General features: G+C 43.9%; 1 protein-coding gene across 4 annotated transcripts in view; it reads right to left on the bottom strand.

The window, feature by feature from the left end:
• The window catches only part of JADE3 (jade family PHD finger 3), a 150,655-nt gene extending 138,246 nt beyond the window's left edge, over window positions 1-12,409 (bottom strand). Inside the window, exon 1 of one of the 4 annotated variants that reach the window (XM_001100171.5) lies at window positions 12,311-12,409. The gene's annotated coding sequence lies outside the window, so the exon portion shown is untranslated. Of the gene's footprint in view, window positions 1-11,931; window positions 12,231-12,310 lie in introns of those variants that run through there. The other 3 variants (XM_077988567.1, XM_002806209.4, XM_028842510.2) reach the window with 3 other exon arrangements.
• Between the last annotated feature and the right edge of the window lie 1,984 nt (window positions 12,410-14,393).

The raw sequence follows: 14,393 nt of genomic DNA, 5'->3' as shown, positions 1-14,393 counted from the left end.
AGAGTAAGAAAAATAAAAATAAAGGAAAACTAACCTGTACTGAGTTTCTATGTACCATGCACTGCATTAGACATTTATACAGATTAAAACTTTCAGGTTTCAGCTTGGATATAAAGCACTAGGATGCTATCATCTCCATTCTCACAACAAGAAAAATGCTAGACAAACTGAAAAGCAATTACTTTTCTTTGACATATGACAGAACTGAGGTCCTAGGACAAACCACTATCCCACAATCTCAATATATGGAAAGACACATACCCGCAGGGAGACACAGGATCCGAGCATATAAACTTGTAGGAAGACCAAACTAGAAGTTCTGACAAATTACTGGAGACCAGAGTATGAGCTGGCATCAGAGTGTGAAGCTTGTAAGAGGTTGCTACACTCTTACAAGCTTTTCCTACAGGAATTCCACCAGGCTCTCACAGGGAAGATCAGGGAAAAATCTCAGAGAAAGCGCCCACCATGGTGCTGGCTGAGGAAAATAGCACCCACTGTGAAACCTACCCAGATTCCTTTATCCCCAGTACAGAATAAAAAGGCTTAGTCTTCAGGGGGAAGGACATGAAACCCATGGCTGGGGAACACTGGTGGATACCCACTGCAGCTAGGATAAAGGAACATGGGAAAAAGAAAAAGAAGCTTCAGTCCAGGAGGAGGAAAAGGAAATCTTGCCAAGGACACACTCAAGACCCAGGCTCTAGTACCTGTCTCAGTAATGTTTAATCAGATCATCAGAGAACTCCCTCCTCCCCTACTAATTACAACCTGGCAAACCAGCTCCATGGTTAAGAACAATAGAATACAACTGGGAGAGCTGTTAAAGATAGCTCTTGGGAAGCAGCACAGAGTAAAAACCCAAAGCAAAGCAAGAGTCAAAATGAATGTATCACTAGAGAAATCAGAAATCTCTGGTGCCTGGTGGAGCACAGTGGCTCATGCCTGTAATCTCAGCACTCTGGGAGGCCAAGGCAGGAGGATCGCTTGAACCTAGAAATTCAAGACCACACTGGGCAACATAGGGAAACTTCATCCCTACAAAAAAAAAAAAAAAAAAAAAATTAAAAATTAGCTGGGCATGGTAGCACGCACTGTGGTCCCAGATACTCAGGAGGCTGAGGCTGGAGGACTGCTTGAGCCCAGAAGGTTGAGAGGTTGAGGCTGCAGTGAGCCATGATCGCGTCACTGTACTCCAGCTTGGGTGACAGAGCAAGACCCTGTCTCAAAAAACAAACAAAAAAAAAAAAAAAAAAAAAAGAGAAAAGGAAAAAAAAGAGAGAGAGAGAGAAAAGAAAAGAAATCTCTGGTACCCACAGCAAAACAAAACCAATCCGATATCAAACAGGTCAACCCTTGCTGGGCACGGTGGCTCACACTTGTAATCCCAGCACTTTGAGAGGTCAAGGCACTTGAACCCAGGAGTTCCAGACCCAGTCTGGACAACATGGTGAAACCCCATCTCTACAAAAGATCTTAAAAATTAGCTGGACATGGTGGAGCACACCTATAGTCCCAACTACTTAGGAGCCTGAGATGGGAGGATCGCTTGAGCCCAGGAGGTCAAGGCTGCAGTGAGGTATGATCATGCCACTGCACTCCAGCCTGGGTGACAGAGCGAGACTCTGTCTCAAAAGCAAAAACACAAAAACAAAAAAACACAGGCCAACTCCTGACCAGATTAACACAAATCCCCATAAATATGTTCTTCTCCAAACATATCAAATATTAACCTAAGCACTGCCCATGTTCAGCTTTTGGCATATTTGGGAGGCGTAACAAAAGGCAAGAAAACACTCCAAGTGACAAAGGAATTATTAAATCCAGACTCAGTAAATGCAGATGTTGAGATTATCAGAAACAAAACTTAAAAGAACTATGATTAATATCTTAAAGACTCTAACATAAAAAAGACAATATGCAAAACCAGACAGATAATTTCAGCAAAGAGATAGAAACTGTAAGAATGAATCAAAGGGAAATGCTAGAAATTAAAAAAAAAAAAAAACAGCAAGAAAAACAATGGGCTCAACAGTGGACTTGACACAGCCAAGGAAAGAATCAGTGAGCTTGAAGACCAAGCTTATTGATCAGTCAATAAAAATTAAAAAGAGACAAATTAATGAAAATATTGAAGAGCATTCAAGAACTGTAGGGTAATAACAAACAATATAATACACTTGTAATTGGAATCCCAGAAAGAGAGAGAGAGAGAAAAAAAAAGAACAGGATAGAAGAATTATTTGAAGAAATAATGGCTGAGAACTTTCCAAAATTAGTGACAGACAACAAACCATAGATATAATAAAGTTCAGAGAACACAAAGCAGGATAAAAATGAAAAAAATTTTAAAAGCCACAGTTAGGCATATCATATTGAAGCTGCTGAAAACCAAAGACAAAAAGAAAACCTTCAAAGTAGTCAGAGGAAAAATGACACATTAACTATGGAGGAACAAGGATAAGAATTACAGCAGCCTCAAACTAACGTGGGAACAGAGAGCCAAACACCACATGTTCTCACTCTTGGGTGGGAGAGTTGAACAATGGGAACATATGGACGCAGGGAGGGGAGCATCACACACTGGGATCTGTCGGGGGGGTGTGCGACTGGGGGAGGGATAGAATTGGGAGAGGTGCCTGAAGTGGGTAATGGGTTGATGGGTGCAGCGGGCCACCATGGCACGTGTATACCTACGTGGCAGACTTGCACGTTCTGTGCATGTATCCCAGAACTTAAGGTATTAAAAAAAAAAAAAAAAAAAAAAAAAAAGAATTACAGCAGCCTTCTTCTCAGAAACTATGTAAGCCAGGCAATGGTGGAGTACTATGTTGAAAGAGGAAAAAAACCTGTCAACCCACGAAAGTGTCCTTTCAAAAGTGAAGAAAAATGAAAACTTTCTCAAACAACCAAAAACAGAATTTACTGCCAGCAGATCTGCCCTCAAAAGATAGGTTAAAGGGAATTCTTTAAGCAGAAAGACTGTGATCAAGGTAGGAAACCTGGATTACCATAAAGAAATTAAGAGCATTGGAAAAGGAATAAATGAAGGTAGAATACAGTCTTATTAAACATTTGAAAAGCCAATTTCCCAAACACCAGCTAAGGGCCAATCGTGCACATTGGCCTTCTAAAGATAGCAGCCTCAGGCCTGCTATGTTAACTCTTTTCTGCACAACACAGTATATTTAAAAAAAAAAATCCTACAACATCATACTTGATGGTGAGAGACGGAATGCTTTCCAAGATTGGAACAAGTTAAGGATGTCCTCTCTCACCACCACAATTCTGAAAAAGAAAAAAGCCAGGCCAGGTGTGGCGGCTCGCACCTATAATTACACCATTTTGGGAGGCCAAAGCAGGAGGATCACTTGAGGCAGGAGTTCAAGACCAGCCCGGGAAACATAGCAAGACCTTATCTCTGCACAAAAAATATTTTAAAATAGCCGGGCATAGTGGCATGTGCCCATAGCCCCATCTACTCAAGAGGCTGAGACAGGAGGATCACTTGAGCCCAGGAGTTCAAGGCTGCAGTGAGCTATGATGGGGCCACTGCACTCTAGCCTAGGTAATAGAGCAAGACCCTGTCTCTTAAAAAGCAAAAAAGGCCAGAGGTAGTGGCTCATGCCTGTAATCTCAGCACTTTGGGAGGCCAAGGTGGGAGGACTGCTTAAGACCAGGAGTTTGAGACCAGCCTGGCCAATACAGTGAGACCCTGTTTCTATAAAAATTTTTTTAAAAATTAACTTAAGCATACCCTGAGAGAAAAATTGTAAAAAGCCAGAGTACTCATATTATCTGATTTCTAGGCTTATTATAAAGCTATAATAATCAAGACTGTGTGTTAATGGAGAAATGATAGCTACATTGATCAATGCAACAGAGAGCCCAGAAATAGATCCACAGAAGCATAGCCAACTGATTTTTGATACATATGCAAAGGCAATTCAATGGAGAAAGGATAGTCTTTTCAACAAGTGGTGCTGGGACAACTAGACATCCATATGTGGAATATGAACCTCAATACATACTTCACATTCATGGCAGGAGAGAATATAAAACGGTAGAACCACTTTGGAACATAGTTTGGTAACTTCTGTCAAAGAAAAATCCACTAATCCCATTCCTACGTATTTACCCCAATAAACCGCAAACTTACGTCCACACAGAGATCTATCTGTACACTAATGTTTACCACAGCTCTATTCATAACTACCAAGAAACTGGTAACAACCAAGTTGTCCTTCAACAGGGGAATGAACAAACTGTGGTATATCCATACAATAGAATAGCATTCAGTAATGAAAAGGAACAGGTTATTCATTCACATAGTATGGATGAATCCACTAAAAGCAAGAATTGAAAAAGGCTATATATTGTATGATTCCACTCATGTGACATTCTGGAAAAGGCAGAATTATAGTTTAAAATTCAGAAGTACACTATTGTGAGGCATTTCTAGGGGGAAAAAGTGGCTAGATTTTTTTTGAACAGGAATAGCTCTGATCAGGTCAACTTGGACAGAAGTCTATGGAAGTTCACATCACTATATATCATCTCTTTAAAAAAACGTATTTAACTTTTAAAATAAGAAAATATATTCACATTGCTTAAAATTCAAAACACATACATAAAAGTTTATGTACTGAAACGTCTCCCTCTCACCCTCTACCTGCTTGGTCATGCATGCTCCAAAACTATCAGTGTCTTCAATATTCTTGATTGACCCTTAGGATATTATCAATCTTTTGCTACTACAAGCAATACTCCAATTAATATGCAAATATTTGTTGAATAAATTCCTGGAAGTGTTTGCGGGATCTAATGATGTGTGTGTTTATAAATTCTGACTGCTCTTTCAAGTCACTGACTTTTAAAATGTCAGAGATTTTTAATTTTTAATTTTTATCCTAGGAGGAAAGAAGAAAAGCTAAGATTCTATCACCAGGCAATTTTCTGGAGGAATGTACATCTCTTAAGACACGCAAAATGAGCCTTGTATAGTTTCCCACACATACTTCCTAGGGTCCAGTTGCATTTTCATGTAATATATTTCAGGCTACAAGCTGTTGTAAAGCCTATTTCAGTTATGTGGAAAGTGTTACTTCTGAGATCTTCACAAGCAAAGGTCAAAGGCTGATGCCCCAAATTGGTAATTCCTGGCCACTCACTTCACAGTGCAATGCTGGATTTTTCACTGCAACCACAGGAAGATTTTTAAATCTTGCCCAATTAAAACACATCTACAGAGAATCCCTTGCCCTTATTACCAATGCTCAAATAAGGATTTCCTCTCTTAGGTACAAATTATAAATCACATAAAGGTTCCAAGGAAAGACTGCAAATGTTTCTTTCATCTCTTAAGTGGTCGTGGTTCCCAAGTAACAGTCTTTTTGCTTGACCACAAAACCTAGCAGAGTCTAATACACTAGGGTTTTCGTGATAATGCTTGAATGGAAGGTTGAGAAAATCTAGGGACACCTTTGAATAATAGCCATGCAAGATCAGAAAGCAGTTAAGCCACTCACAAGAATATCTATGTCCAAAACCACACTGTCTCCCGTCGGCTTCTTCCTAGAAAAACCATCACTCCATTCCACACTCGGTGGAAGAGGTGTTACCAATGGCACAATCACATTATTTAGTCTCTAGAATACACTACATTCAGAAATGGGTGTTTAATAAGATTTATCAAAGGTTAAGAGCTTACATTCACTGCTAATTATTATGAATTATTGAAGTAATGGCCCCCAATTTTTTCACATCTCCCTGTATCCACACCTTTGAATGGTCACCTCCCACAATGACTCTGGGCTTGGCCACAGAAGCACTTCCATGCTTTAGCTTATGGGACAATAGCAAATGTGACACAGCAAACATTTGAAAAGTGCTTGTGTACTGGTGCTTGCTCTCAGTTGCTACTCTGTGACTTCAAGACTACCATGTTAGTAAGTCCAGACTAGCCAGCAGGAGGGCAGACCACATAGAGTGGAGATGAACCATCCCAGCTTAGGGCCTCCTAGACCAACCAGCCTGCCAACCAACAGATGTGTGAGTAAGGCTATCCCAGATCATCTAGCCACCAGCTAACCACCCTCCCCCAAAAAGCTAATTGACACAGGCTACTTAAAAGTAAATATGTTTGTGGCCTAGTACTTATGGGAAGGGAAACAGAACACTGGTTTTCCTCCTGTGAGGTTTACTCTGTAGATAAGAAATAGTTTCAAACAGAAAAACTTCCAGTACCTGGATGAGAATAAATAAATATATAAGTATTGAAAAAATACTTAAGTCTTCCCAGATTCTAACAAATGTGCTGTCTGCCATCACAGATGGCACACACATGCAAAAAACAAAAAACATAAAAAAAATTTCCATTTAGTCACTGAAGTATCTTTATCATGATATATTTAAACCAAAGTCTTATACTCGACAGTTCCATTTCTAACACTGAACAACAACTCAGGTTTCCAGGAATTACGTTTTCTCTCAATTCTACTTTTTCCCCATGTGACAGGGATCAGTGAGAGCTGAAAGAGCTCCCTTAATGCAGCCTAAAAAGCATCAGCTATATGAGCCTAATTAAACCTCCTTCTAGAAGCATTCTGAAGGACCAACTTCTTCCAGCATCATAGAAACTCTTTTTAGCCATGTTAATGGCAGTCAATAAAAACTGTTTAAGACCTACACATTTGGTCTGGGGACATTGCCTCTATTGGATTGCAAGGTGGGACATTGAAGGGGAAATGACTTTCTTAAACCATTTTTGTTTAGGCCTCGCTATATGCTTCTCTGGATATGAGAGAGAGAGAGAGAGACCTCCAATTAGAGAGAGAGATAGAGAGACCTCCAGAGAGAGAGAGAGAGAGAGAGAGAGAGAGAGAGAGAGTGAGAAACACCTCCCATTGTACTTGGAATAAAACACAAGCTCCTTAATGAGGTCCTGTAAGGCCCTGTCAATCTTTCCCTGCCCACCTCATCTCTCTTACCCCAGTTCCTAGCCAAACCTCTGTGGATCCTTTCCATATCTCTCTCCCACCTCAGTGCCCTCACAACACCTGCTGCTACCCCTGCCTGGCAATCCCTTCTCTCTAACTTTTACCTTGCTTATTCCTGCTCATTCTCAAGGCTCAGGGCACCATGCTGGTCTCCCTCACAGGGACATTCTACCTTATACTTGCTGCGTGACCTTGGGCAAGTTACCTTTGCTTCACCTTTCTGAGTCTCACACCTCAGAGAGAGAGATCCTCTGTTAGTTAAGCACTTAGCACAGTACTCGGCACACAGGAAATGTTTAAGAAATAATTGCTGCTGTTATTGTTATTATCCTATATGATAATGTCCATCATAGCTCTTAGTGCAATTAGATATTTATTTGTTGAAAAAAATAGAAACACACCCCCCTCCCCAGCTTGGATCCCACCTTAATACCTATTACTTTTCAGGCAATTTCCCCATATATTGCATTTTTGTAGAGTAAGATGAAATGAATGTTTACAAAGCATTGATTAATTCTCACTACCACCCTCAGAGATATGGTTTGACAAAGAAATTGAGGCACAGAGAAGTTAAGTAACTGGCCAAGAGCAAGTGGTAAAGCTAAGATTTGAATCCAAGTTGGCCTGACCTCACAGCCTGTGCTGGGTATATGACACCAAAGGCTTCCCTAACTCACGAACCTTGTCATCTAAGAGCAGGCCTCGGAGAAGATAGATCTTCATAGTTACATCCATCCCAAATGACTCCAGAGATCTACTCCTCAGATCCTTAACCAGGATGGTGCTCCCATCACTCCCTGTGAACCCCTTCAGCAGAGCACTCTTTCCCCTGACTGTGAGAAGATGACTTAATTCCTTTCCACTCGAAGTTGAGCTGTAAAGGGGATGATTATCTTTCACCTCTTATACCCCTAGCAAACAGAAGGTATTCAATATATGTTTGCTGAATGAATTAAATGAAAATCTTGGAGAATATATTATTGTTACAAAGTTGGGGAGTGGAGTGAATTTTCATTAACAATATTAAAGTTTGGCATAGTTAAGAACAAACTTGACAAGAATGGTGAGAAAAGTGGGGTTTATCTTAACCACTTTTACAATTGATAATGATTTCTATATCTAGCCCTAGAGAGTCTACAGAGTTTACAAACTGTGCTTCATAGCTGTAGGTAGACTTTGCTCTACCTCTGGGACCCTGCCTCACCAACACTGTTCTGCTATACCCAGTGGCTGCAACTAAGCCACTGTTCAGGACAGGATGCCCTTGATAAGTACCAATCTCTCAGTGATGACTAACAAATGGCTTGAAAGAAAGAACAAATAATAAATCTCAGTGATTACTAACAAATGGTTTGGAAAGAGAAACAAAAAGAGCAAGTGATAAAGCAAATGAGAGTAAACTGTTAATAATTGAGAATATAGTGAGTTCTTTGAACTATTCTTGTAACATTTTGTAATTATCAAAATAAGTTTTTAAAATCTAAAGAAGAATGTGTCCCAGAAGATTTCAACACACAAAGTCTAGTGTATTGGCCATGCTGGTGTCATATTTTCTTGTCATGTGTCTCAAAAAAACAAACAGACAAAAAAACAAACAAACAAACAAAAAACACATTCTAGGCTCGGGTTTCCTTGCCCAGCAGCCAATACCAAGTGAAAAGGAGCTCCTTGGGTAGCAGGGCACAGCCATGGTTCCTGGGTTGTGGCAAAGATTAAATTATTTGCTGCTTGAAAAGTACTGATGAACTCATAGGTGTCTCCTATTGGTCAAAGCCCCAGTACTATTTTCCCACACTAGGTCCTTTATTCAGTTGGTTGCCTTCTGAGTTATCACCTTCCTTTTCACAAGCCTAGCTATGAAATCAGGCAAGTTTTTCCCAAGACCCTTTTTCTCTTACTTTCTCCCAAGAAAAGCACAGAGGCAGTTCTAATGGTAAGAACTTTGCTGCTATTGTCCATGAAAAAACCTACAGGAACAAGGCAAAAATAACCATGGGGGAGTCACAAAGATTCCAGAAAACAAAACTCAAAGTGGTAGTTATTTGGTCTGTAATGATCACTTACTTGCTAGTAACCATTTATCCTTTTATCACTTCTATCCATTCATCCTAGATCCTCCCCACCATGCAAACCAGAATGCTTCAGCTTTCCCAGCCAATGTAACTGGAACAACAGAAACTTGTGAGCCATTAAAGTGTCCCCACGTTAGGAGAGTGCCAGACAGGTGTCACCTAACACTCACTTCTCACCTATATTGTGGGGCAAGTCAAGATCATAGTAAATTATACCTCAATGAGAGATTTTCTTAATGTAAGACAGCATATTACCTCTGTCTTCTCAGCTCCTATTTTGTGTAAGCTCAACAAGGAGATAGGTGCATTATGTCCCATGATAATGTTCAACTTCATTTTTGGACTGGCTCTCTACAACTCTGATCAAGGCTTGTAAGAGCTCTCTAACGCCATGTCTTCATCAACACCTGATGCCTCCTACCTCCCCCACCTCCTCCAAAATACTTGCCTAGTTCCAAACTGACCTCAAAGCAGTGGGCAGAAAGAAGATACAGCTTTGTGTAGGTTAGGGGAAAAAAATGGGTTGTTATGGTTGGTGGAACACAAGAGAGGGAAAAGACAAGCATTATTAAAGGAGAGAACCATACAAAACCTACAAGTCTTCAACACCCTTTCCTCTTTAACTTTCACCAATCCATACTTCTTAGCTATGATGCCAGCCCTACACCATCACCTGTCCTGCTCCTGGGAATCTCCCCTACAGGCCTGAAGGTGGGTCACAACACTTCAGGGAGGAGTGGGAAGCCTTTCTCTACTTTTTTCTACCTGTGACCAGATTCACATCGCATTGCTGAGGGCAAGCAACATGACTCAGAGAAGGGGGGAGAGAGAAAGTGTGAATTCTAGAGCCAGCCTTGCACCCCTGAGTACTCCAGAATTGACTGGACAGAAAATGCAAGGCAACAATATTGGGTTAAAAGCTATTCTCTAGCAAACAAAAGCGTAAAGAAGAGCACAACTGGAGAAAAGGTGGCAATGATGGTGGCTAACATCGATTCAGAGTTGAATACACGCTGGGCACTGAAACACTTCTCAAAGATCTCAGGTAATCCTTGAAGAGAGGGTATTATCCTTTTACAGTTCAAGTATTTAAGCTCAGAGCTCACTTTAAATGAAAGAGAAAATGATATGGAGGTAGAATACTTCTAGGTTAAACAAAAAAGAAAAAAAAATCTATTTTCACTTATCCAAAGAGTAATCCCATGATGTTACAAAAGCATAAGAACCACACTACTCAAAGGGTACGAAGGCCGGGACCCACATTCCCATTGTCTACAGATGTTTTGGAAGTATTAAACTAAATAAAAACACAATGCTTTGTTCAGACCGACTCTTCTCTCAGCCCTACTCTTTCCCCCTCCCAGACCTAGGCTGACAAGAAGTGGCCAAAGGGAAAGTATTTAAGAGGAGAACTGGTCTAGGAAAGTGGATTGCGGGTTGCTTAAACTAAGCAAAGACGTTGTGCAACCAGTTTTTACCTAAATTATTTTTCATTACTTCCCAAATTTAGAGAGCAGCAGTTCACTTTATCAGACTGAACACAGGGAATGAGGTCGCCTTTCCCTCCAGGCCACCACTGGAATCACCTTCAACACGGTTTCTGACTTCTTACACAATCAGAGGGCGGGAGGGGGGAATCTCATCCTCAGCTTCAGAGATAAACGCACCTCACGGCACACACACACACAAAACAACTCGCGCACATCTGAGGCCATGGATTTCCTTGCAACTCAAAGTCGGAGAAGCGGCCAAACAAGTTTCTTGCCAAATCCCTAGTAGCTACATATGTCCCAGGGCTGCACAGCGATAAAAACTTTGAAACATGCCTCCACATACCACCATTGTGGTCACTCACTCCAGATCCCGCCACCCACTCCTCACAAATAACAAACGCAGGCTGCTCTGTGCAATTTAAAGCTAGACTCCACCGAAGCACTGGCTCTGCTCTGAAAAGCGGGAGAAAAAGATTGAAGGCTATTTAAAAAAACTAAACAAACAAAAAACCAAAAAAGAAAACAAAACAAAAACAAACTACGGCCCTCGGGGCGGAGGGAATGAAACGAACTCGAAAGCTGGAGAAAAGTTAACTTTGCCGTGCCCAGCGGTGGGAAAATTTCTCCGAAAGACTAGCAAAGCCCTCACGATTTTCCCACCCCGGGACCGCCCGACGCTCGGCGGCCACGGACCCGCAGTTCGAACAATGCCGCCAGCGGGAGGGAAAGTTCGCCGACCCGCCGGGCGCCCGCGCTCTCGCTCCCGCCGGGTGGGCACCCGAGCTCCCCGGGGTGCCTCGCCGCACCCAGCACCACCCGTTCTTCCCTCTCCAGGCACTCGGTTCTTTCCGCCCCCCAACATCTAAACAGCCAGGGCGCGCCCTCGCTCCCTGGAGCATCCGACCCCTGGCGGTCGACAGAGCAGGTCCTCCCGCCACGGGTCTGGCCCCGTCAGCCCCGAAGCCAGGCAAAGGGCAGGGACGGAGGAGGGGGCGCCAGGAGGGGGCACCGGAGGAAAGAGCCGCAACAGTTATGGCGCTCAATTCCTGCCCGGTGTAGCCGGGAGCTGCAGCCAAGCTCGCGCGTCCGCCCCCGCCCCCCGCCCGGGCCACCAAGCACTGCCCGGGCCGGCAGAGGGGCCACTAGGCACTTTACCTCAGCCCACACACGCTCTCGGCCCCAAGGCGCCGGGGACGCCGGAGGCGACCACGATGTGGAACCGGAGCGACCCGGAGCGCGGCGAGGCCGGGCCGGGACTGTGCGCTCCGCGCCGCTCGCTTCCACTCCCGGAGGCCGCCGCTCCCGCCGCCCACCCGGCGCGACGCCCCCAACCTCGCCCGCGCCGGGTCCGGCCTCCGCGGTGCCTACCTTCGCGCAGCTGGCTCGCGGCTCCTGCCCGGCTCCACGCCGCGGCCCGGCAATGTGCCGGGTGAGTCCGGTCGGAGTGGTAACCGCCCCCCTAACCGCTCGCTTTCTTCTCTTCCCTCCCTCGCACCTGCCCCTTAATCCCCTCCTCGCCCCCGCCCCCCGCCGGGGCCGCCCCCCGCGCCTCAGCTCCCGCCCTCGGCCCTCGTCCGCCCGGCCCGTCAGGCCTCAGCGCTGGGCAGGCGGTTGGGCGGCGGCGGCGGCTGAGGCGGCGCGGAGCACTATTGTATTCCTGACACTGTGCGCTCCCACGCTCCGCCTCTTCCCTTTCCTTCCTCCCCCAACCTCTCCTCCCACCCACCGCCGGCCGCGCTCGCCCTACCGGAGCGGCTCCCAGCCGTCTGCCCGCCGCGCGTTCTTCTGGCGGGCTGGGCGCCGTCGCCACCCGCCGCCTCGACGCCCCGCCCACTCGCCGCTCCCCCACCCGCGGCGCCGCGTTCCAGGTGGGCTCCCCTCCCGTCCAGCTGGGTGCGCCACTGCCCGAGACGCCCCAGCCCCGCCGAGCGCTAGAGAGGACGAGGTGCGGATGCCTCGGCTGTGTTGAAATACGGACTAAGCTTTTCATGGCCCCTTCCAACTCTGAAGTTCCAAAGTGGGACTCTCATACATCAACTCGGCGGCCGTTATTGATTTATGTCGCTTGTGCTTGAATTACCTGTAATAATAAAGCCAAAGTGGCTATTAACAATTCATTTAGTCAGTTGCCAGCACAGGTGGTTTGTGATGTTGTGTGGCTTTTTCGATGTGTCCACTGGTTAGGCTACAGCCCACAGTTATTTGATAGAATGTCAATTCAGGTGTTGCTCTGGAGGTATTTTGCTGATGTAATTAAAGCTCCTAATCAGTTGACTTAAAGTTAGGGAGATAATCCTGGATAATCTAGGTGGGCCTGAAGGAATCAGTTGGAAAGCCTTTCAATCAGGGCTGAGGGTGCTCAGTACGTTAGAGAAAGAATTTCCCCTATGGATGACACCTTTGGCCGGTGCCCAATGGTTCTAGCCTTCTCCTGATCTTCCCTTCCTGACTGCGTGCCCTACAGGTTTTGGATTTACTTAGCCACCACCACAATCGTCTAAGACAATAGCTTCGAAGAAATGAATGAACAGGGAGTGTATATACATATATTCCCACCACGCGTTCTTCTGGCGGGTTGGGCGCCGTGGGTGTGGGTGTGTGTATATATATATAATTTCCTACTGGTTCTGATCCTTTGGTTGAATCCTAATATAGATGTTTAAGCAACAAACCTTTTTGGCTTACCTCTCTGGGTTTGGAAATGTACTATATGCAACTATGATGAACTCATACTCATTCTCTTTCTTTTTTCTTTTCCTTTTCTTTCTTTCTTTTTCTTTTTCTTTTTTTTTTTGAGTCAGGGTCTCGCTCTGTCGCCAGGCTGGAATGCAGAATGCAGTGCCTCGATCTTGACTCACTGCAACCTCTTGGCTCCCTGTCACCCAGGCTAGAATGCAGTGGCGAGATCTCTTGGTTCCCTGCAACCTCCACCTCCCAGGCTCAAGTGATTCTCCCACCTCAGCCTCCCAAGTAGCTGGGACTACAGGCACATGCCACCATGGCCCGATTTATTTATTTATTTATTTATTTAGTAGAGAAAGAGTTTCACCATGTTGCTCAGGCTGGTCTTGAACTCCTAAGCTCAAGCTATCTGCCTGCCTGGGCCTCCCAAAGTGCTAGGATTACAGGCATGAGCTACCGTCCTGGGCTATTTTCATTTACATTTCTAGGATGAACAATAATGTAGGCTCTTTTGTATTTTGTCTGTTTTCCATGTCAAAGATCTAGTTATATTCCATAATATGGAAATGTGTGAGTTCTAAAATATTCGTAGTCTTTCAGACTTATCTCACTTTATTATACTTATTTAAAAATAATTATAGATTCACCAGAAGTTGTAAAAAGAAAAATGTACAGAGTGGTCCCATGTACCCTTCGCCCAGTTTCCCCCAACGGTTATAGATAACTATAATACAATATAGATATTAACATTAATACAATCTACAGACCTGTTCCAGATTTCATCAATTTTTCATGCACTGATTTCTGAGTCTGTGTATATAGTTCTGTGCAATTTTAACACTTTAAATTTGTGTAATCACCACAATCAACTTTTTCTCCACCACAAAGATTCCTCCTGCTACACTTTGTAGTCACAGTCACCGCTTTCTCCTGCTCTAATTTCTGGCAACCCCTAACATGTTCTCCATCTCTATAAATTTGTCATTTCAAGAATATTACATAAATGGAATCATACCTTTTGAAATCAGCTTTTCTTCACTCAGCATAATTTTCTTGAGATGCACCCAAGTTTATTGCATGTCTCAATGATTTGTTGCTTTTTATTACTGAGTAGTAGTCTCTAGTATGGATGTCTATACTAGACAGTT

This window comes from Macaca mulatta, chromosome X, assembly GCF_049350105.2.
Source record: "Macaca mulatta isolate MMU2019108-1 chromosome X, T2T-MMU8v2.0, whole genome shotgun sequence".
Classification (NCBI taxonomy): Eukaryota; Metazoa; Chordata; class Mammalia; order Primates; family Cercopithecidae; genus Macaca; species Macaca mulatta.
The sequence above is the reverse complement of the archived record's forward strand: the minus strand, read 5'-3'. Positions and strand labels throughout refer to the sequence as shown.